Below are 22,546 nucleotides of genomic sequence, written 5' to 3' on the forward strand. Positions count from 1 at the left end.
ACAGGATTAACCAAAGCGTTAAGGTGGAGCTCCCCTATCCGACCCGCGGTCGCTTGGGCGATTGTGGTATCCGGCGGAAGGGGTAGTGTGAAGCCATTGTTTTGTGTTTAGGTTGGGAACCCTCAGCTGTTTGTACACAGGTGTACAGAAGACTGTATAGTATTTATAAAGAAGTTATTATTAAAGTGTTTTTACAATAATTTATAAGATGTTAAATAAAGTTATGTCGAGACATTTGTTAAATAAATGTCTCGGCCTTTTCTAAATCCAATCCTGCTGGTGTCTGTCTCTTATTTCGGGTTTGAAAATGGGGAACCGCCTGGGTATGGGCAGTGCAAGGGTCATGTTTTCATCCAAATACTGTATTGCTTGTAGCTTCCACATACTGCACCCCACAACATTACTTTTATGTTGGTTGTTATTTGGGCTGCTGAAGGCATGATTTAAAGCAGTTTTGGTGAATTAGAAACCAAAAAAGTTTTTTTGCAAAAAAGTATGGTGCTAGGTGTAGATAGCTTCATGTTTTCATCCAAATACTGTATTGCTTGTAGCTTCCACATACTGCACCCCACAACATTACTTTTATGTTGGTTGTTATTTGGGCTGCTGAAGGCATGATTTAAAGCAGTTTTGGTGAATTAGAAACAAAAAAAGTTTTTTTGCAAAAAAGTATGGTGCTAGGTGTAGATAGCTTCATGTTTTCATCCAAATACTGTATTGCTTGTAGCTTCCACATACTGCACCCCACAACATTACTTTTATGTTGGTTGTTATTTGGGCTGCTGAAGGCATGATTTAAAGCAGTTTTGGTGAATTAGAAACAAAAAAAGTTTTTTTGCAAAAAAGTATGGTGCTAGGTGTAGATAGCTTCATTATTTGAAAAGTAGATAGCTTCATGTTTTCATCCAAATACTGTATTGCTTGTAGCTTCCACATACTGCACCCCACAACATTACTTTTATGTTGGTTGTTATTTGGGCTGCTGAAGGCATGATTTAAAGCAGTTTTGGGGAATTAGAAACCAAAAAAGTTTTTTTGCAAAAAAGTATGGTGCTAGGTGTAGATAATAGCTTCATGTTTTCATCCAAATACTGTATTGCTTGTAGCTTCCACATACTGCACCCCACAACATTACTTTTATGTTGGTTGTTATTTGGGCTGCTGAAGGCATGATTTAAAGCAGTTTTGGTGAATTAGAAACAAAAAAGTTTTTTTGCAAAAAAGTATGGTGCTAGGTGTAGAATTATTTGAAAAGTAGATAGCTTCATGTTTTCATCCAAATACTGTATTGCTTGTAGCTTCCACATACTGCACCCCACAACATTACTTTTATGTTGGTTGTTATTTGGGCTGCTGAAGGCATGATTTAAAGCAGTTTTGGTGAATTAGAAACAAAAAAAGTTTTTTTGCAAAAAAGTATGGTGCTAGGTGTAGATAGCTTCATGTTTTCATCCAAATACTGTATTGCTTGTAGCTTCCACATACTGCACCCCACAACATTACTTTTATGTTGGTTGTTATTTGGGCTGCTGAAGGCATGATTTAAAGCAGTTTTGGTGAATTAGAAACAAAAAAAGTTTTTTTGCAAAAAAGTATGGTGCTAGGTTTAGATAGCTTCATTATTTGAAAAGTAGATAGCTTCAAGAAACCCTGGAGTCATAGGCGTAAGGGGAACATGACCCTGCCAGCACTACAGGACGGTGCACATGGTATTAGGGCAGGAAAGGGTTAACTCAGCAAGGGTTAGCACGAGGTGAGAATGCACAGGGAACGAGGGGGAAGTCACAAGGAACGTGACTGTAGGGGGAAGGGGACAGGGCTATAAAGCCCCTCTAAGCACACGTGCAAGGGGCAATTACTGAACACCACAGGAGCAGTTTCCCGCCCGCCCTCCCTTTTTTTGTCTTTTGCTTTGTGTTTTTGTGTTGGCTTTGTGTGTTTTTTCTTTCCCCCTTTCCCTCTTTCTTTTTGCAGGATCCGTTTTCTTTGCTGTGGCGGAGGAGTTCCCTGGAGAAGTTTGAATGATAATGGGAGTGGCAAGTTGATGGTTTTGGTTAGAGGTTAGAGTTAATGCCCTCCCTGTACAGGATTAACCAAAGCGTTAAGGTGGAGCTCCCCTATCCGACCCGCGGTCGCTTGGGCGATTGTGGTATCCGGCGGAAGGGGTAGTGTGAAGCCATTGTTTTGTGTTTAGGTTGGGAACCCTCAGCTGTTTGTACACAGGTGTACAGAAGACTGTATAGTATTTATAAAGAAGTTATTATTAAAGTGTTTTTACAATAATTTATAAGATGTTAAATAAAGTTATGTCGAGACATTTGTTAAATAAATGTCTCGGCCTTTTCTAAATCCAATCCTGCTGGTGTCTGTCTCTTATTTCGGGTTTGAAAATGGGGAACCGCCTGGGTATGGGCAGTGCAAGGGTCATGTTTTCATCCAAATACTGTATTGCTTGTAGCTTCCACATACTGCACCCCACAACATTACTTTTATGTTGGTTGTTATTTGGGCTGCTGAAGGCATGATTTAAAGCAGTTTTGGTGAATTAGAAACCAAAAAAGTTTTTTTGCAAAAAAGTATGGTGCTAGGTGTAGATAGCTTCATGTTTTCATCCAAATACTGTATTGCTTGTAGCTTCCACATACTGCACCCCACAACATTACTTTTATGTTGGTTGTTATTTGGGCTGCTGAAGGCATGATTTAAAGCAGTTTTGGTGAATTAGAAACAAAAAAAGTTTTTTTGCAAAAAAGTATGGTGCTAGGTGTAGATAGCTTCATGTTTTCATCCAAATACTGTATTGCTTGTAGCTTCCACATACTGCACCCCACAACATTACTTTTATGTTGGTTGTTATTTGGGCTGCTGAAGGCATGATTTAAAGCAGTTTTGGTGAATTAGAAACAAAAAAAGTTTTTTTGCAAAAAAGTATGGTGCTAGGTGTAGATAGCTTCATTATTTGAAAAGTAGATAGCTTCATGTTTTCATCCAAATACTGTATTGCTTGTAGCTTCCACATACTGCACCCCACAACATTACTTTTATGTTGGTTGTTATTTGGGCTGCTGAAGGCATGATTTAAAGCAGTTTTGGGGAATTAGAAACCAAAAAAGTTTTTTTGCAAAAAAGTATGGTGCTAGGTGTAGAATTGTTTGAAAAGTAGATAGCTTCATGTTTTCATCCAAATACTGTATTGCTTGTAGCTTCCACATACTGCACCCCACAACATTACTTTTATGTTGGTTGTTATTTGGGCTGCTGAAGGCATGATTTAAAGCAGTTTTGGTGAATTAGAAACAAAAAAAGTTTTTTTGCAAAAAAGTATGGTGCTAGGAGTAGATAGCTTCATTATTTGAAAAGTAGATAGCTTCATGTTTTCATCCAAATACTGTATTGCTTGTAGCTTCCACATACTGCACCCCACAACATTACTTTTATGTTGGTTGTTATTTGGGCTGCTGAAGGCATGATTTAAAGCAGTTTTGGTGAATTAGAAACAAAAAAAGTTTTTTGCAAAAAAGTATGGTGCTAAGTGTAACTAGCTTCATTTTTTCATCCAAATACTGTATTGCGTGTAGCTTCCACATACTGCATCCCACAACATTACTTTTATGTTGGTTGTTATTTGGACTGCTGAAGGCATGATTTAAAGCAGTTTTGGTGAATTAGAAACAAAAAACGTTTTTTTGCAAAAAAGTATGGTGCTAGGTGTAGATAGCTTCATGTTTTCATCCAAATACTGTATTCCTTGTAGCTTCCACATACTGCACCCCACAACATTACTTTTATGTTGGTTGTTATTTGGGCTGCTGAAGGCATGATTTAAAGCAGTTTTGGTGAATTAGAAACAAAAAAAGTTTTTTTGCAAAAAAGTATGGTGCTAGGTGTAGATAGCTTCATTATTTGAAAACTAGATAGATTCATGTTTTCATCCAAATACTGTATAGCTTGTAGCTTCCACATACTGCACCCCACAACATTACTTTTACATTGGTTGTTATTTGGGCTGCTGAAAGCATGATTTAAAGCAGTTTTGGTGAATTAGAAACAAAAAAGTTTTTTTGCAAAAAAGTATGGTGCTAGGTGTAGATAGCTTCATTATTTGAAAAGTAGATAGCTTCATGTTTTCATCCAAATACTGTATTGCTTGTAGCTTCCACATACTGCACCCCACAACATTACTTTTATGTTGGTTGTTATTTGGGCTGCTGAAGGCATGATTTAAAGCAGTTTTGGTGAATTAGAAACAAAAAAAGTTTTTTTGCAAAAAAGTATGGTGCTAAGTGTAACTAGCTTCATGTTTTCATCCAAATACTGTATTGCGTGTAGCTTCCACATACTGCATCCCACAACATTACTTTTATGTTGGTTGTTATTTGGACTGCTGAAGGCATGATTTAAAGCAGTTTTGGTGAATTAGAAACAAAAAAAGTTTTTTTGCAAAAAAGTATGGTGCTAGGTGTAGATAGCTTCATTATTTGAAAACTAGATAGCTTCATGTTTTCATCCAAATACTGTATAGCTTGTAGCTTCCACATACTGCACCCCACAACATTACTTTTATGTTGGTTGTTATTTGGGCTGCTGAAGGCATGATTTAAAGCAGTTTTGGTGAATTAGAAACAAAAAAGTTTTTTTGAAAAAAGTATGGTGCTAAGTGTAACTAGCTTCATGTTTTCATCCAAATACTGTATTGCTTGTAGCTTCCACATACTGCACCCCACAACATTACTTTTATGTTGGTTGTTATTTGGGCTGCTGAAGGCATGATTTAAAGCAGTTTTGGTTAATTAGAAACAAAAAAAGTTTTTTTGAAAAAAGTATGGTGCTAAGTGTAACTAGCTTCATGTTTTCATCCAAATACTGTATTGCTTGTAGCTTCCACATACTGCACCCCACAACATTACTTTTATGTTGGTTGTTATTTGGGCTGCTGAAGGCATGATTTAAAGCAGTTTTGGTGAATTAGAAACAAAAAAAGTTTTTTTGCAAAAAAGTATGGTGCTAGGTGTAGATTGCTTCATTTTTTCATCCAAATACTGTATTGCGTGTAGCTTCCACATACTGCATCCTTCAACATTACTTTTATGTTGGTTGTTATTTGGACTGCTGAAGGCATGATTTAAAGCAGTTTTGGTGAATTAGAAACAAAAAAAGTTTTTTTGCAAAAAAGTATGGTGCTAGGTGTAGATAGCTTCATTATTTGAAAAGTAGATAGCTTCATGTTTTCATCCAAATACTGTATTGCTTGTAGCTTCCACATACTGCACCCCACAACATTACTTTTATGTTGGTTGTTATTTGGGCTGCTGAAGGCATGATTTAAAGCAGTTTTGGTGAATTAGAAACCAAAAAAGTTTTTTTGCAAAAAAGTATGGTGCTAGGTGTAGATAGCTTCATTATTTGAAAAGTAGATAGCTTCATGTTTTCCTCCAAATACTGTATTGCTTGTAGCTTCCACATACTGCACCCCACAACATAACTTTTATGTTGGTTGTTATTTGGGCTGCTGAAGGCATGATTTAAAGCAGTTTTGGTGAATTAGAAACAAAAAAAGTTTTTTGCAAAAAAGTATGGTGCTAAGTGTAACTAGCTTCATGTTTTCATCCAAATACTGTATTGCTTGTAGCTTCCACATACTGCATCCTTCAACATTACTTTTATGTTGGTTGTTATTTGGACTGCTGAAGGCATGATTTAAAGCAGTTTTGGTGAATTAGAAACAAAAAAAGTTTTTTTGCAAAAAAGTATGGTGCTAGGTGTAGATAGCTTCATTATTTGAAAAGTAGATAGCTTCATGTTTTCATCCAAATACTGTATTGCTTGTAGCTTCCACATACTGCACCCCACAACATTACTTTTATGTTGGTTGTTATTTGGGCTGCTGAAGGCATGATTTAAAGCAGTTTTGGTGAATTAGAAACAAAAAAAGTTTTTTTGCAAAAAAGTATGGTGCTAGGTGTAGATAGCTTCATTATTTGAAAAGTAGATAGCTTCATGTTTTCATCCAAATACTGTATTGCTTGTAGCTTCCACATACTGCACCCCACAACATTACTTTTATGTTGGTTGTTATTTGGGCTGCTGAAGGCATGATTTAAAGCAGTTTTGGTGAACTAGAAACAAAAAAAGTTTTTTTGCAAAAAAAGTATGGTGCTAGATGTAGATAGCGTCATCATTTTCATCCAAATACTGTATTGCTTGCAGCTTCCACATACTGCATCCCACAACATTACTTTTATGTTGGTTGTTATTTGGACTGCTGCAGGCATGATTTAAAGCAGTTTTGGTGAATTAGAAACAAAAAAAGTTTTTTTGCAAAAAAGTATGGTGCTAGGTGTAACTAGCTTCATGTTTTCCTCCAAATACTGTATTGCTTGTAGCTTCCACATACTGCACCCCACAACATAACTTTTATGTTGGTTGTTATTTGGGCTGCTGAAGGCATGATTTAAAGCAGTTTTGGTGAATTAGAAACAAAAAAAGTTTTTTTGAAAAAAGTATGGTGCTAAGTGTAACTAGCTTCATGTTTTCATCCAAATACTGTATTGCTTGTAGCTTCCACATACTGCACCCCACAACAGTACTTTTATGTTGGTTGTTATTTGGGCTGCTGAAGGCATGATTTAAAGCAGTTTTGGTGAATTAGAAACAAAAAAAGTTTTTTTTGCAAAAAAGTATGGTGCTAGGTGTAGATAGCTTCATGTTTTCATCCAAATACTGTATTGCTTGTAGCTTCCACATACTGCACCCCACAACATTACTTTTATGTTGGTTGTTATTTGGGCTGCTGAAGGCATGATTTAAAGCAGTTTTGGTGAATTAGAAACAAAAAAAGTTTTTTTGCAAAAAAGTATGGTGCTAGGTGTAGATAGCTTCATGTTTTCATCCAAATACTGTATTGCTTGTAGCTTCCACATACTGCACCCCACAACATTACTTTTATGTTGGTTGTTATTTGGGCTGCTGAAGGCATGATTTAAAGCAGTTTTGGTGAATTAGAAACAAAAAAAGTTTTTTTGCAAAAAAGTATGGTGCTAGGTGTAGATAGCTTCATTTTTTCATCCAAATACTGTATTGCGTGTAGCTTCCACATACTGCATCCTTCAACATTACTTTTATGTTGGTTGTTATTTGGACTGCTGAAGGCATGATTTAAAGCAGTTTTGGTGAATTAGAAACAAAAAAAGTTTTTTTGCAAAAAAGTATGGTGCTAGGTGTAGATAGCTTCATTATTTGAAAACTAGATAGCTTCATGTTTTCATCCAAATACTGTATAGCTTGTAGCTTCCACATACTGCACCCCACAACATTACTTTTATGTTGGTTGTTATTTGGGCTGCTGAAGGCATGATTTAAAGCAGTTTTGGTGAATTAGAAACAAAAAAAGTTTTTTTGCAAAAAAGTATGGTGCTAGGTGTAACTAGCTTCATGTTTTCCTCCAAATACTGTATTGCTTATAGCTTCCACATACTGCACCCCACAACATAACTTTTATGTTGGTTGTTATTTGGGCTGCTGAAGGCATGATTTAAAGCAGTTTTGTGAATTAGAAACAAAAAAAGTTTTTTTGAAAAAAGTATGGTGCTAAGTGTAACTAGCTTCATGTTTTCATCCAAATACTGTATTGCTTGTAGCTTCCACATACTGCACCCCACAACATTACTTTTATGTTGGTTGTTATTTGGGCTGCTGAAGGCATGATTTAAAGCAGTTTTGGTGAATTAGAAACAAAAAAAGTTTTTTTGAAAAAAGTATGGTGCTAAGTGTAACTAGCTTCATGTTTTCATCCAAATACTGTATTGCTTGTAGCTTCCACATACTGCACCCCACAACATTACTTTTATGTTGGTTGTTATTTGGGCTGCTGAAGGCATGATTTAAAGCAGTTTTGGTGAATTAGAAACAAAAAAAGTTTTTTTGCAAAAAAGTATGGTGCTAGGTGTAGAATTATTTGAAAAGTAGATAGCTTCATGTTTTCATCCAAATACTGTATTGCTTGTAGCTTCCACATACTGCACCCCACAACATTACTTTTATGTTGGTTGTTATTTGGGCTGCTGAAGGCATGATTTAAAGCAGTTTTGGTGAATTAGAAACAAAAAAAGTTTTTTTGCAAAAAAGTATGGTGCTAGGTGTAGATAGCTTCATTATTTGAAAAGTAGATAGCTTCATGTTTTCATCCAAATACTGTATTGCTTGTAGCTTCCACATACTGCACCCCACAACATTACTTTTATGTTGGTTGTTATTTGGGCTGCTGAAGGCATGATTTAAAGCAGTTTTGGTGAATTAGAAACAAAAAAAGTTTTTTGCAAAAAAGTATGGTGCTAAGTGTAACTAGCTTCATTTTTTCATCCAAATACTGTATTGCGTGTAGCTTCCACATACTGCATCCCACAACATTACTTTTATGGTGGTTGTTATTTGGACTGCTGAAGGCATGATTTAAAGCAGTTTTGGTGAATTAGAAACAAAAAAAGTTTTTTTGCAAAAAAGTATGGTGCTAGGTGTAGATAGCTTCATGTTTTCATCCAAATACTGTATTCCTTGTAGCTTCCACATACTGCACCCCACAACATTACTTTTATGTTGGTTGTTATTTGGGCTGCTGAAGGCATGATTTAAAGCAGTTTTGGTGAATTAGAAACAAAAAAAGTTTTTTTGCAAAAAAGTATGGTGCTAGGTGTAGATAGCTTCATTATTTGAAAACTAGATAGATTCATGTTTTCATCCAAATACTGTATAGCTTGTAGCTTCCACATACTGCAACCCACAACATTACTTTTACATTGGTTGTTATTTGGGCTGCTGAAAGCATGATTTAAAGCAGTTTTGGTGAATTAGAAACAAAAAAAGTTTTTTTGCAAAAAAGTATGGTGCTATTTGTAGATAGCTTCATTATTTGAAAAGTAGATAGCTTCATGTTTTCATCCAAATACTGTATTGCTTGTAGCTTCCACATACTGCACCCCACAACATTACTTTTATGTTGGTTGTTATTTGGGCTGCTGAAGGCATGATTTAAAGCAGTTTTGGTGAATTAGAAACAAAAAAAGTTTTTTTGCAAAAAAGTATGGTGCTAGGTGTAGATAGCTTCATTTTTTCATCCAAATACTGTATGGCGTGTAGCTTCCACATACTGCATCCTTCAACATTACTTTTATGTTGGTTGTTATTTGGACTGCTGAAGGCATGATTTAAAGCAGTTTTGGTGAATTAGAAACAAAAAAAGTTTTTTTGCAAAAAAGTATGGTGCTAGGTGTAGATAGCTTCATTATTTGAAAACTAGATAGCTTCATGTTTTCATCCAAATACTGTATAGCTTGTAGCTTCCACATACTGCACCCCACAACATTACTTTTATGTTGGTTGTTATTTGGGCTGCTGAAGGCATGATTTAAAGCAGTTTTGGTGAATTAGAAACAAAAAAAGTTTTTTTGCAAAAAAGTATGGTGCTAGGTGTAACTAGCTTCATGTTTTCCTCCAAATACTGTATTGCTTGTAGCTTCCACATACTGCACCCCACAACATAACTTTTATGTTGGTTGTTATTTGGGCTGCTGAAGGCATGATTTAAAGCAGTTTTGGTGAATTAGAAACAAAAAAAGTTTTTTTGAAAAAAGTATGGTGCTAAGTGTAACTAGCTTCATGATTTCATCCAAATACTTTATTGCTTGTAGCTTCCACATACTGCACCCCACAACATTACTTTTATGTTGGTTGTTATTTGGGCTGCTGAAGGCATGATTTAAAGCAGTTTTGGTGAATTAGAAACAAAAAAAGTTTTTTTGCAAAAAAGTATGGTGCTAGGTGTAGATAGCTTCATGTTTTCATCCAAATACTGTATTGCTTGTAGCTTCCACATACTGCACCCCACAACATTACTTTTATGTTGGTTGTTATTTGGGCTGCTGAAGGCATGATTTAAAGCAGTTTTGGTGAATTAGAAACCAAAAAAGTTTTTTTGCAAAAAAGTATGGTGCTAGGTGTAGAATTATTTGAAAAGTAGATAGCTTCATGTTTTCATCCAAATACTGTATTGCTTGTAGCTTCCACATACTGCACCCCACAACATTACTTTTATGTTGGTTGTTATTTGGGCTGCTGAAGGCATGATTTAAAGCAGTTTTGGTGAATTAGAAACAAAAAAAGTTTTTTTGCAAAAAAGTATGGTGCTAGGTGTAGATAGCTTCATTATTTGAAAAGTAGATAGCTTCATGTTTTCATCCAAATACTGTATTGCTTGTAGCTTCCACATACTGCACCCCACAACATTACTTTTATGTTGGTTGTTATTTGGGCTGCTGAAGGCATGATTTAAAGCAGTTTTGGTGAATTAGAAACAAAAAAAGTTTTTTTGCAAAAAAGTATGGTGCTAGGTGTAGATAGCTTCATTATTTGAAAAGTAGATAGCTTCATGTTTTCATCCAAATACTGTATTGCTTGTAGCTTCCACATACTGCACCCCACAACATAACTTTTATGTTGGTTGTTATTTTGGCTGCTGAAGGCATGATTTAAAGCAGTTTTGGTGAATTAGAAACAAAAAAAGTTTTTTTGCAAAAAAGTATGGTGCTAGGTGTAGATAGCTTCATTATTTGAAAAGTAGATAGCTTCATGTTTTCATCCAAATACTGTATTGCTTGTAGCTTCCACATACTGCACCCCACAACATTACTTTTATGTTGGTTGTTATTTGGGCTGCTGAAGGCATGATTTAAAGCAGTTTTGGTGAATTAGAAACAAAAAAAGTTTTTTGCAAAAAAGTATGGTGCTAAGTGTAACTAGCTTCATTTTTTCATCCAAATACTGTATTGCGTGTAGCTTCCACATACTGCATCCCACAACATTACTTTTATGTTGGTTGTTATTTGGACTGCTGAAGGCATGATTTAAAGCAGTTTTGGTGAATTAGAAACAAAAAAAGTTTTTTTGCAAAAAAGTATGGTGCTAGGTGTAGATAGCTTCATGTTTTCATCCAAATACTGTATTGCTTGTAGCTTCCACATACTGCACCCCACAACATTACTTTTATGTTGGTTGTTATTTGGGCTGCTGAAGGCATGATTTAAAGCAGTTTTGGTGAATTAGAAACAAAAAAAGTTTTTTTGCAAAAAAGTATGGTGCTAGGTGTAGATAGCTTCATTATTTGAAAAGTAGATAGCTTCATGTTTTCATCCAAATACTGTATTGCTTGTAGCTTCCACATACTGCACCCCACAACATTACTTTTATGTTGGTTGTTATTTGGGCTGCTGAAGGCATGATTTAAAGCAGTTTTGGTGAATTAGAAACAAAAAAAGTTTTTTTGCAAAAAAAGTATGGTGCTAGATGTAGATAGCGTCATCATTTTCATCCAAATACTGTATTGCTTGCAGCTTCCACATACTGCATCCCACAACATTACTTTTATGTTGGTTGTTATTTGGACTGCTGAAGGCATGATTTAAAGCAGTTTTGGTGAATTAGAAACAAAAAAAGTTTTTTTGCAAAAAAGTATGGTGCTAGGTGTAGATAGCTTCATTATTTGAAAACTAGATAGCTTCATGTTTTCATCCAAATATTGTATAGCTTGTAGCTTCCACATACTGCACCCCACAACATTACTTTTATGTTGGTTGTTATTTGGGCTGCTGAAGGCATGATTTAAAGCAGTTTTGGTGAATTAGAAACAAAAAAAGTTTTTTTGCAAAAAAGTATGGTGCTAGGTGTAACTAGCTTCATGTTTTCCTCCAAATACTGTATTGCTTGTAGCTTCCACATACTGAACCCCACAACATAACTTTTATGTTGGTTGTTATTTGGGCTGCTGAAGGCATGATTTAAAGCAGTTTTGGTGAATTAGAAACAAAAAAAGTTTTTTTGAAAAAAGTATGGTGCTAAGTGTAACTAGCTTCATGTTTTCATCCAAATACTGTATTGCTTGTAGCTTCCACATACTGCACCCCACAACATTACTTTTATGTTGGTTGTTATTTGGGCTGCTGAAGGCATGATTTAAAGCAGTTTTGGTGAATTAGAAACAAAAAAAGTTTTTTTGCAAAAAAGTATGGTGCTAGGTGTAGATAGCTTCATGTTTTCATCCAAATACTGTATTGCTTGTAGCTTCCACATACTGCACCCCACAACATTACTTTTATGTTGGTTGTTATTTGGGCTGCTGAAGGCATGATTTAAAGCAGTTTTGGTGAATTAGAAACCAAAAAAGTTTTTTTGCAAAAAAGTATGGTGCTAGGTGTAGAATTATTTGAAAAGTAGATAGCTTCATGTTTTCATCCAAATACTGTATTGCTTGTAGCTTCCACATACTGCACCCCACAACATTACTTTTATGTTGGTTGTTATTTGGGCTGCTGAAGGCATGATTTAAAGCAGTTTTGGTGAATTAGAAACAAAAAAAGTTTTTTTGCAAAAAAGTATGGTGCTAGGTGTAGATAGCTTCATTATTTGAAAAGTAGATAGCTTCATGTTTTCATCCAAATACTGTATTGCTTGTAGCTTCCACATACTGCACCCCACAACATTACTTTTATGTTGGTTGTTATTTGGGCTGCTGAAGGCATGATTTAAAGCAGTTTTGGTGAATTAGAAACAAAAAAAGTTTTTTGCAAAAAAGTATGGTGCTAAGTGTAACTAGCTTCATTTTTTCATCCAAATACTGTATTGCGTGTAGCTTCCACATACTGCATCCCACAACATTACTTTTATGTTGGTTGTTATTTGGACTGCTGAAGGCATGATTTAAAGCAGTTTTGGTGAATTAGAAACAAAAAAAGTTTTTTTGCAAAAAAGTATGGTGCTAGGTGTAGATAGCTTCATTATTTGAAAAGTAGATAGATTCATGTTTTCATCCAAATACTGTATAGCTTGTAGCTTCCACATACTGCACCCCACAACATTACTTTTACATTGGTTGTTATTTGGGCTGCTGAAAGCATGATTTAAAGCAGTTTTGGTGAATTAGAAACAAAAAAAGTTTTTTTGAAAAAAGTATGGTGCTAAGTGTAACTAGCTTCATGATTTCATCCAAATACTGTATTGCTTGTAGCTTCCACATACTGCACCCCACAACATTACTTTTATGTTGGTTGTTATTTGGGCTGCTGAAGGCATGATTTAAAGCAGTTTTGGTGAATTAGAAACAAAAAAAGTTTTTTGCAAAAAAGTATGGTGCTAAGTGTAACTAGCTTCATTTTTTCATCCAAATACTGTATTGCGTGTAGCTTCCACATACTGCATCCCACAACATTACTTTTATGTTGGTTGTTATTTGGACTGCTGAAGGCATGATTTAAAGCAGTTTTGGTGAATTAGAAACAAAAAAAGTTTTTTTGCAAAAAAGTATGGTGCTAGGTGTAGATAGCTTCATGTTTTCATCCAAATACTGTATTGCTTGTAGCTTCCACATACTGCACCCCACAACATTACTTTTATGTTGGTTGTTATTTGGGCTGCTGAAGGCATGATTTAAAGCAGTTTTGGTGAATTAGAAACAAAAAAAGTTTTTTTGCAAAAAAGTATGGTGCTAGGTGTAGATAGCTTCATTATTTGAAAAGTAGATAGCTTCATGTTTTTATCCAAATACTGTATTGCTTGTAGCTTCCACATACTGCACCCCACAACATTACTTTTATGTTGGTTGTTATTTGGGCTGCTGAAGGCATGATTTAAAGCAGTTTTGGTGAATTAGAAACAAAAAAAGTTTTTTTGCAAAAAAGTATGGTGCTAGGTGTAGATAGCTTCATGTTTTCATCCAAATACTGTATTGCTTGTAGCTTCCAAATACTGCACCCCACAACATTACTTTTATGTTGGTTGTTATTTGGGCTGCTGAAGGCATGATTTAAAGCAGTTTTGGTGAATTAGAAACAAAAAAAGTTTTTTTGCAAAAAAGTATGGTGCTAGGTGTAGATAGCTTCATGTTTTCATCCAAATACTGTATTGCTTGTAGCTTCCACATACTGCACCCCACAACATTACTTTTATGTTGGTTGTTATTTGGGCTGCTGAAGGCATGATTTAAAGCAGTTTTGGTGAATTAGAAACCAAAAAAGTTTTTTTGCAAAAAAGTATGGTGCTAGGTGTAGAATTATTTGAAAAGTAGATAGCTTCATGTTTTCATCCAAATACTGTATTGCTTGTAGCTTCCACATACTGCACTCCACAACATTACTTTTATGTTGGTTGTTATTTGGGCTGCTGAAGGCATGATTTAAAGCAGTTTTGGTGAATTAGAAACAAAAAAGTTTTTTTGCAAAAAAGTATGGTGCTAGGTGTAGAATTATTTGAAAAGTAGATAGCTTCATGTTTTCATCCAAATACTGTATTGCTTGTAGCTTCCACATACTGCACCCCACAACATTACTTTTATGTTGGTTGTTATTTGGGCTGCTGAAGGCATGATTTAAAGCAGTTTTGGTGAATTAGAAACAAAAAAAGTTTTTTTGCAAAAAAGTATGGTGCTAGGTGTAGATAGCTTCATGTTTTCATCCAAATACTGTATTGCTTGTAGCTTCCACATACTGCACCCCACAACATTACTTTTATGTTGGTTGTTATTTGGGCTGCTGAAGGCCTGATTTAAAGCAGTTTTGGTGAATTAGAAACCAAAAAAGTTTTTTTGCAAAAAAGTATGGTGCTAGGTGTAGAATTATTTGAAAAGTAGATAGCTTCATGTTTTCATCCAAATACTGTATTGCTTGTAGCTTCCACATACTGCACCCCACAACATTACTTTTATGTTGGTTGTTATTTGGGCTGCTGAAGGCATGATTTAAAGCAGTTTTGGTGAATTAGAAACAAAAAAAGTTTTTTTGCAAAAAAGTATGGTGCTAGGTGTAACTAGCTTCATGTTTTCCTCCAAATACTGTATTGCTTGTAGCTTCCACATACTGCACCCCACAACATAACTTTTATGTTGGTTGTTATTTGGGCTGCTGAAGGCATGATTTAAAGCAGTTTTGGTGAATTAGAAACAAAAAAAGTTTTTTTGAAAAAAGTATGGTGCTAAGTGTAACTAGCTTCATGATTTCATCCAAATACTGTATTGCTTGTAGCTTCCACATACTGCACCCCACAACATTACTTTTATGTTGGTTGTTATTTGGGCTGCTGAAGGCATGATTTAAAGCAGTTTTGGTGAATTAGAAACAAAAAAAGTTTTTTTGCAAAAAAGTATGGTGCTAGGTGGAGATAGCTTCATGTTTTCATCCAAATACTGTATTGCTTGTAGCTTCCACATACTGCACCCCACAACATTACTTTTATGTTGGTTGTTATTTGGGCTGCTGAAGGCATGATTTAAAGCAGTTTTGGTGAATTAGAAACCAAAAAAGTTTTTTTGCAAAAAAGTATGGTGCTAGGTGTAGAATTATTTGAAAAGTAGATAGCTTCATGTTTTCATCCAAATACTGTATTGCTTGTAGCTTCCACATACTGCACCCCACAACATTACTTTTATGTTGGTTGTTATTTGGGCTGCTGAAGGCATGATTTAAAGCAGTTTTGGTGAATTAGAAACAAAAAAAGTTTTTTTGCAAAAAAGTATGGTGCTAGGTGTAGATAGCTTCATTATTTGAAAAGTAGATAGCTTCATGTTTTCATCCAAATACTGTATTGCTTGTAGCTTCCACATACTGCACCCCACAACATTACTTTTATGTTGGTTGTTATTTGGGCTGCTGAAGGCATGATTTAAAGCAGTTTTGGTGAATTAGAAACCAAAAAAGTTTTTTTGCAAAAAAGTATGGTGCTAGGTGTAGAATTATTTGAAAAGTAGATAGCTTCATGTTTTCATCCAAATACTGTATTGCTTGTAGCTTCCACATACTGCACCCCACAACATTACTTTTATGTTGGTTGTTATTTGGGCTGCTGAAGGCATGATTTAAAGCAGTTTTGGTGAATTAGAAACAAAAAAAGTTTTTTTGCAAAAAAGTATGGTGCTAGGTGTAGATAGCTTCATTATTTGAAAAGTAGATAGCTTCATGTTTTCATCCAAATACTGTATTGCTTGTAGCTTCCACATACTGCACCCCACAACATTACTTTTATGTTGGTTGTTATTTGGGCTGCTGAAGGCATGATTTAAAGCAGTTTTGGTGAATTAGAAACAAAAAAAGTTTTTTGCAAAAAAGTATGGTGCTAAGTGTAACTAGCTTCATTTTTTCATCCAAATACTGTATTGCGTGTAGCTTCCACATACTGCATCCCACAACATTACTTTTATGTTGGTTGTTATTTGGACTGCTGAAGGCATGATTTAAAGCAGTTTTGGTGAATTAGAAACAAAAAAAGTTTTTTTGCAAAAAAGTATGGTGCTAGGTGTAGAATTATTTGAAAAGTAGATAGCTTCATGTTTTCATCCAAATACTGTATTGCTTGTAGCTTCCACATACTGCACCCCACAACATTACTTTTATGTTGGTTGTTATTTGGGCTGCTGAAGGCATGATTTAAAGCAGTTTTGGTGAATTAGAAACAAAAAAAGTTTTTTTGCAAAAAAGTATGGTGCTAGGTGTAGATAGCTTCATTATTTGAAAAGTAGATAGCTTCATGTTTTCATCCAAATACTGTATTGCTTGTAGCTTCCACATACTGCACCCCACAACATTACTTTTATGTTGGTTGTTATTTGGGCTGCTGAAGGCATGATTTAAAGCAGTTTTGGTGAATTAGAAACAAAAAAAGTTTTTTTGCAAAAAAGTATGGTGCTAAGTGTAACTAGCTTCATTTTTTCATCCAAATACTGTATTGCGTGTAGCTTCCACATACTGCATCCCACAACATTACTTTTATGTTGGTTGTTATTTGGACTGCTGAAGGCATGATTTAAAGCAGTTTTGGTGAATTAGAAACAAAAAAAGTTTTTTTGCAAAAAAGTATGGTGCTAGGTGTAGATAGCTTCATTATTTGAAAAGTAGATAGCTTCATGTTTTCATCCAAATACTGTATTGCTTGTAGCTTCCACATACTGCACCCCACAACATTACTTTTATGTTGGTTGTTATTTGGGCTGCTGAAGGCATGATTTAAAGCAGTTTTGGTGAATTAGAAACAAAAAAAGTTTTTTTGCAAAAAAGTATGGTGCTAAGTGTAACTAGCTTCATTTTTTCATCCAAATACTGTATTCCTTGTAGCTTCCACATACTGCACCCCACAACATTACTTTTATGTTGGTTGTTATTTGGGCTGCTGAAGGCATGATTTAAAGCAGTTTTGGTGAATTAGAAACAAAAAAAGTTTTTTTGCAAAAAAGTATGGTGCTAGGTGTAGATAGCTTCATTATTTGAAAACTAGATAGATTCATGTTTTCATCCAAATACTGTATAGCTTGTAGCTTCCACATACTGCACCTCACAACATTACTTTTACATTGGTTGTTATTTGGGCTGCTGAAAGCATGATTTAAAGCAGTTTTGGTGAATTAGAAACAAAAAAGTTTTTTTGAAAAAAGTATGGTGCTAAGTGTAGAATTATTTGAAAAGTAGATAGCTTCATGTTTTCATCCAAATACTGTATTGCTTGTAGCTTCCACATACTGCACCCCACAACATTACTTTTATGTTGGTTGTTATTTGGGCTGCTGAAGGCATGATTTAAAGCAGTTTTGGTGAATTAGAAACCAAAAAAGTTTTTTTGCAAAAAAGTATGGTGCATGATAGCTTCATGTTTTCATCCAAATACTGTATTGCTTGTAGCTTCCACATACTGCACCCCACAACATTACTTTTATGTTGGTTGTTATTTGGGCTGCTGAAGGCATGATTTAAAGCAGTTTTGGTGAATTAGAAACAAAAAAAGTTTTTTTGCAAAAAAGTATGGTGCTAGGTGTAGATAGCTTCATTTTTTCATCAAAATACTGTATTGCGTGTAGCTTCCACATACTGCATCCTTCAACATTACTTTTATGTTGGTTGTTATTTGGACTGCTGAAGGCATGATTTAAAGCAGTTTTGGTGAATTAGAAACAAAAAAAGTTTTTTTGCAAAAAAGTATGGTGCTACGTGTAGATAGCTTCATTATTTGAAAACTAGATAGCTTCATGTTTTCATCCAAATACTGTATAGCTTGTAGCTTCCACATACTGCACCCCACAACATTACTTTTATGTTGGTTGTTATTTGGGCTGCTGAAGGCATGATTTAAAGCAGTTTTGGTGAATTAGAAACAAAAAAGTTTTTTTGAAAAAAGTATGGTGCTAAGTGTAACTAGCTTCATGTTTTCATCCAAATACTGTATTGCTTGTAGCTTCCACATACTGCACCCCACAATTACTTTTATGTTGGTTGTTATTTGGGCTGCTGAAGGCATGATTTAAAGCAGTTTTGGTGAATTAGAAACAAAAAAAGTTTTTTTGCAAAAAAGTATGGTGCTAGGTGTAACTAGCTTCATGTTTTCCTCCAAATACTGTATTGCTTGTAGCTTCCACATACTGCACCCCACAACATTACTTTTATGTTGGTTGTTATTTGGGCTGCTGAAGGCATGATTTAAAGCAGTTTTGGTTAATTAGAAACAAAAAAAGTTTTTTTGAAAAAAGTATGGTGCTAAGTGTAACTAGCTTCATGTTTTCATCCAAATACTGTATTGCTTGTAGCTTCCACATACTGCACCCCACAACATTACTTTTATGTTGGTTGTTATTTGGGCTGCTGAAGGCATGATTTAAAGCAGTTTTGGTGAATTAGAAACAAAAAAAGTTTTTTTGCAAAAAAGTATGGTGCTAGGTGTAGATAGCTTCATGTTTTCATCCAAATACTGTATTGCTTGTAGCTTCCACATACTGCACCCCACAACATTACTTTTATGTTGGTTGTTATTTGGGCTGCTGAAGGCATGATTTAAAGCAGTTTTGGTGAATTAGAAACAAAAAAAGTTTTTTTGCAAAAAAGTATGGTGCTAGGTGTAGATAGCTTCATTATTTGAAAAGTAGATAGCTTCATGTTTTCATCCAAATACTGTATTGCTTGTAGCTTCCACATACTGCACCCCACAACATTACTTTTATGTTGGTTGTTATTTGGGCTGCTGAAGGCATGATTTAAAGCAGTTTTGGTGAATTAGAAACCAAAAAAGTTTTTTTGCAAAAAAAGTATGGTGCTAGGTGTAGATAGCTTCATGTTTTCATCCAAATACTGTATTGCTTGTAGCTTCCACATACTGCACCCCACAACATTACTTTTATGTTGGTTGTTATTTGGGCTGCTGAAGGCATGATTTAAAGCAGTTTTGGTGAATTAGAAACAAAAAAGTTTTTTTGCAAAAAAGTATGGTGCTAGGTGTAGAATTATTTGAAAAGTAGATAGCTTCATGTTTTCATCCAAATACTGTATTGCTTGTAGCTTCCACATACTGCACCCCACAACATTACTTTTATGTTGGTTGTTATTTGGGCTGCTGAAGGCATGATTTAAAGCAGTTTTGGTGAATTAGAAACAAAAAAAGTTTTTTTGCAAAAAAGTATGGTGCTAGGTGTAGATAGCTTCATGTTTTCATCCAAATACTGTATTGCTTGTAGCTTCCACATACTGCACCCCACAACATTACTTTTATGTTGGTTGTTATTTGGGCTGCTGAAGGCATGATTTAAAGCAGTTTTGGTGAATTAGAAACAAAAAAAGTTTTTTTGCAAAAAAGTATGGTGCTAGGTGTAGATAGCTTCATTATTTGAAAAGTAGATAGCTTCAAGAAACCCTGGAGTCATAGGCGTAAGGGGAACATGACCCTGCCAGCACTACAGGACGGTGCACATGGTATTAGGGCAGGAAAGGGTTAACTCAGCAAGGGTTAGCACGAGGTGAGAATGCACAGGGAACGAGGGGGAAGTCACAAGGAACGTGACTGTAGGGGGAAGGGGACAGGGCTATAAAGCCCCTCTAAGCACACGTGCAAGGGGCAATTACTGAACACCACAGGAGCAGTTTCCCGCCCGCCCTCCCTTTTTTTGTCTTTTGCTTTGTGTTTTTGTGTTGGCTTTGTGTGTTTTTTCTTTCCCCCTTTCCCTCTTTCTTTTTGCAGGATCCGTTTTCTTTGCTGTGGCGGAGGAGTTCCCTGGAGAAGTTTGAATGATAATGGGAGTGGCAAGTTGATGGTTTTGGTTAGAGGTTAGAGTTAATGCCCTCCCTGTACAGGATTAACCAAAGCGTTAAGGTGGAGCTCCCCTATCCGACCCGCGGTCGCTTGGGCGATTGTGGTATCCGGCGGAAGGGGTAGTGTGAAGCCATTGTTTTGTGTTTAGGTTGGGAACCCTCAGCTGTTTGTACACAGGTGTACAGAAGACTGTATAGTATTTATAAAGAAGTTATTATTAAAGTGTTTTTACAATAATTTATAAGATGTTAAATAAAGTTATGTCGAGACATTTGTTAAATAAATGTCTCGGCCTTTTCTAAATCCAATCCTGCTGGTGTCTGTCTCTTATTTCGGGTTTGAAAATGGGGAACCGCCTGGGTATGGGCAGTGCAAGGGTCATGTTTTCATCCAAATACTGTATTGCTTGTAGCTTCCACATACTGCACCCCACAACATTACTTTTATGTTGGTTGTTATTTGGGCTGCTGAAGGCATGATTTAAAGCAGTTTTGGTGAATTAGAAACCAAAAAAGTTTTTTTGCAAAAAAGTATGGTGCTAGGTGTAGATAGCTTCATGTTTTCATCCAAATACTGTATTGCTTGTAGCTTCCACATACTGCACCCCACAACATTACTTTTATGTTGGTTGTTATTTGGGCTGCTGAAGGCATGATTTAAAGCAGTTTTGGTGAATTAGAAACAAAAAAAGTTTTTTTGCAAAAAAGTATGGTGCTAGGTGTAGATAGCTTCATGTTTTCATCCAAATACTGTATTGCTTGTAGCTTCCACATACTGCACCCCACAACATTACTTTTATGTTGGTTGTTATTTGGGCTGCTGAAGGCATGATTTAAAGCAGTTTTGGTGAATTAGAAACAAAAAAAGTTTTTTTGCAAAAAAGTATGGTGCTAGGTGTAGATAGCTTCATTTTTTCATCCAAATACTGTATTGCGTGTAGCTTCCACATACTGCATCCTTCAACATTACTTTTATGTTGGTTGTTATTTGGACTGCTGAAGGCATGATTTAAAGCAGTTTTGGTGAATTAGAAACAAAAAAAGTTTTTTTGCAAAAAAGTATGGTGCTACGTGTAGATAGCTTCATTATTTGAAAACTAGATAGCTTCATGTTTTCATCCAAATACTGTATAGCTTGTAGCTTCCACATACTGCACCCCACAACATTACTTTTATGTTGGTTGTTATTTGGGCTGCTGAAGGCATGATGTAAAGCAGTTTTGGTGAATTAGAAACAAAAAAAGTTTTTTTGCAAAAAAGTATGGTGCTAGGTGTAGATAGCTTCATTATTTGAAAAGTAGATAGCTTCATGTTTTCCTCCAAATACTGTATTGCTTGTAGCTTCCACATACTGCACCCCACAACATAACTTTTATGTTGGTTGTTATTTGGGCTGCTGAAGGCATGATTTAAAGCAGTTTTGGTGAATTAGAAACAAAAATTTTTTTTTTGAAAAAAGTATGGTGCTAAGTGTAACTAGCTTCATGTTTTCATCCAAATACTGTATTGCTTGTAGCTTCCACATACTGCACCCCACAACATTACTTTTATGTTGGTTGTTATTTGGGCTGCTGAAGGCATGATTTAAAGCAGTTTTGGTGAATTAGAAACCAAAAAAGTTTTTTTGCAAAAAAGTATGGTGCTAGGTGTAGATAGCTTCATGTTTTCATCCAAATACTGTATTGCTTGTAGCTTCCACATACTGCACTCCACAACATTACTTTTATGTTGGTTGTTATTTGGGCTGCTGAAGGCATGATTTAAAGCAGTTTTGGTGAATTAGAAACAAAAAAGTTTTTTTGCAAAAAAGTATGGTGCTAGGTGTAGAATTATTTGAAAAGTAGATAGCTTCATGTTTTCATCCAAATACTGTATTGCTTGTAGCTTCCACATACTGCACCCCACAACATTACTTTTATGTTGGTTGTTATTTGGGCTGCTGAAGGCATGATTTAAAGCAGTTTTGGTGAACTAGAAACAAAAAAGTTTTTTTGCAAAAAAAGTATGGTGCTAGATGTAGATAGCGTCATCATTTTCATCCAAATACTGTATTGCTTGCAGCTTCCACATACTGCATCCCACAACATTACTTTTATGTTGGTTGTTATTTGGACTGCTGAAGGCATGATTTAAAGCAGTTTTGGTGAATTAGAAACAAAAAAAGTTTTTTTGCAAAAAAGTATGGTGCTAGGTGTAACTAGCTTCATGTTTTCCTCCAAATACTGTATTGCTTGTAGCTTCCACATACTGCACCCCACAACATAACTTTTATGTTGGTTGTTATTTGGGCTGCTGAAGGCATGATTTAAAGCAGTTTTGGTGAATTAGAAACAAAAAAAGTTTTTTTGAAAAAAGTATGGTGCTAAGTGTAACTAGCTTCATGTTTTCATCCAAATACTGTATTGCTTGTAGCTTCCACATACTGCACCCCACAACATTACTTTTATGTTGGT

The sequence above is a fragment of the Spea bombifrons genome, chromosome 8 (assembly GCF_027358695.1).
Source record: "Spea bombifrons isolate aSpeBom1 chromosome 8, aSpeBom1.2.pri, whole genome shotgun sequence".
NCBI lineage: Eukaryota > Metazoa > Chordata > Amphibia > Anura > Pelobatidae > Spea > Spea bombifrons.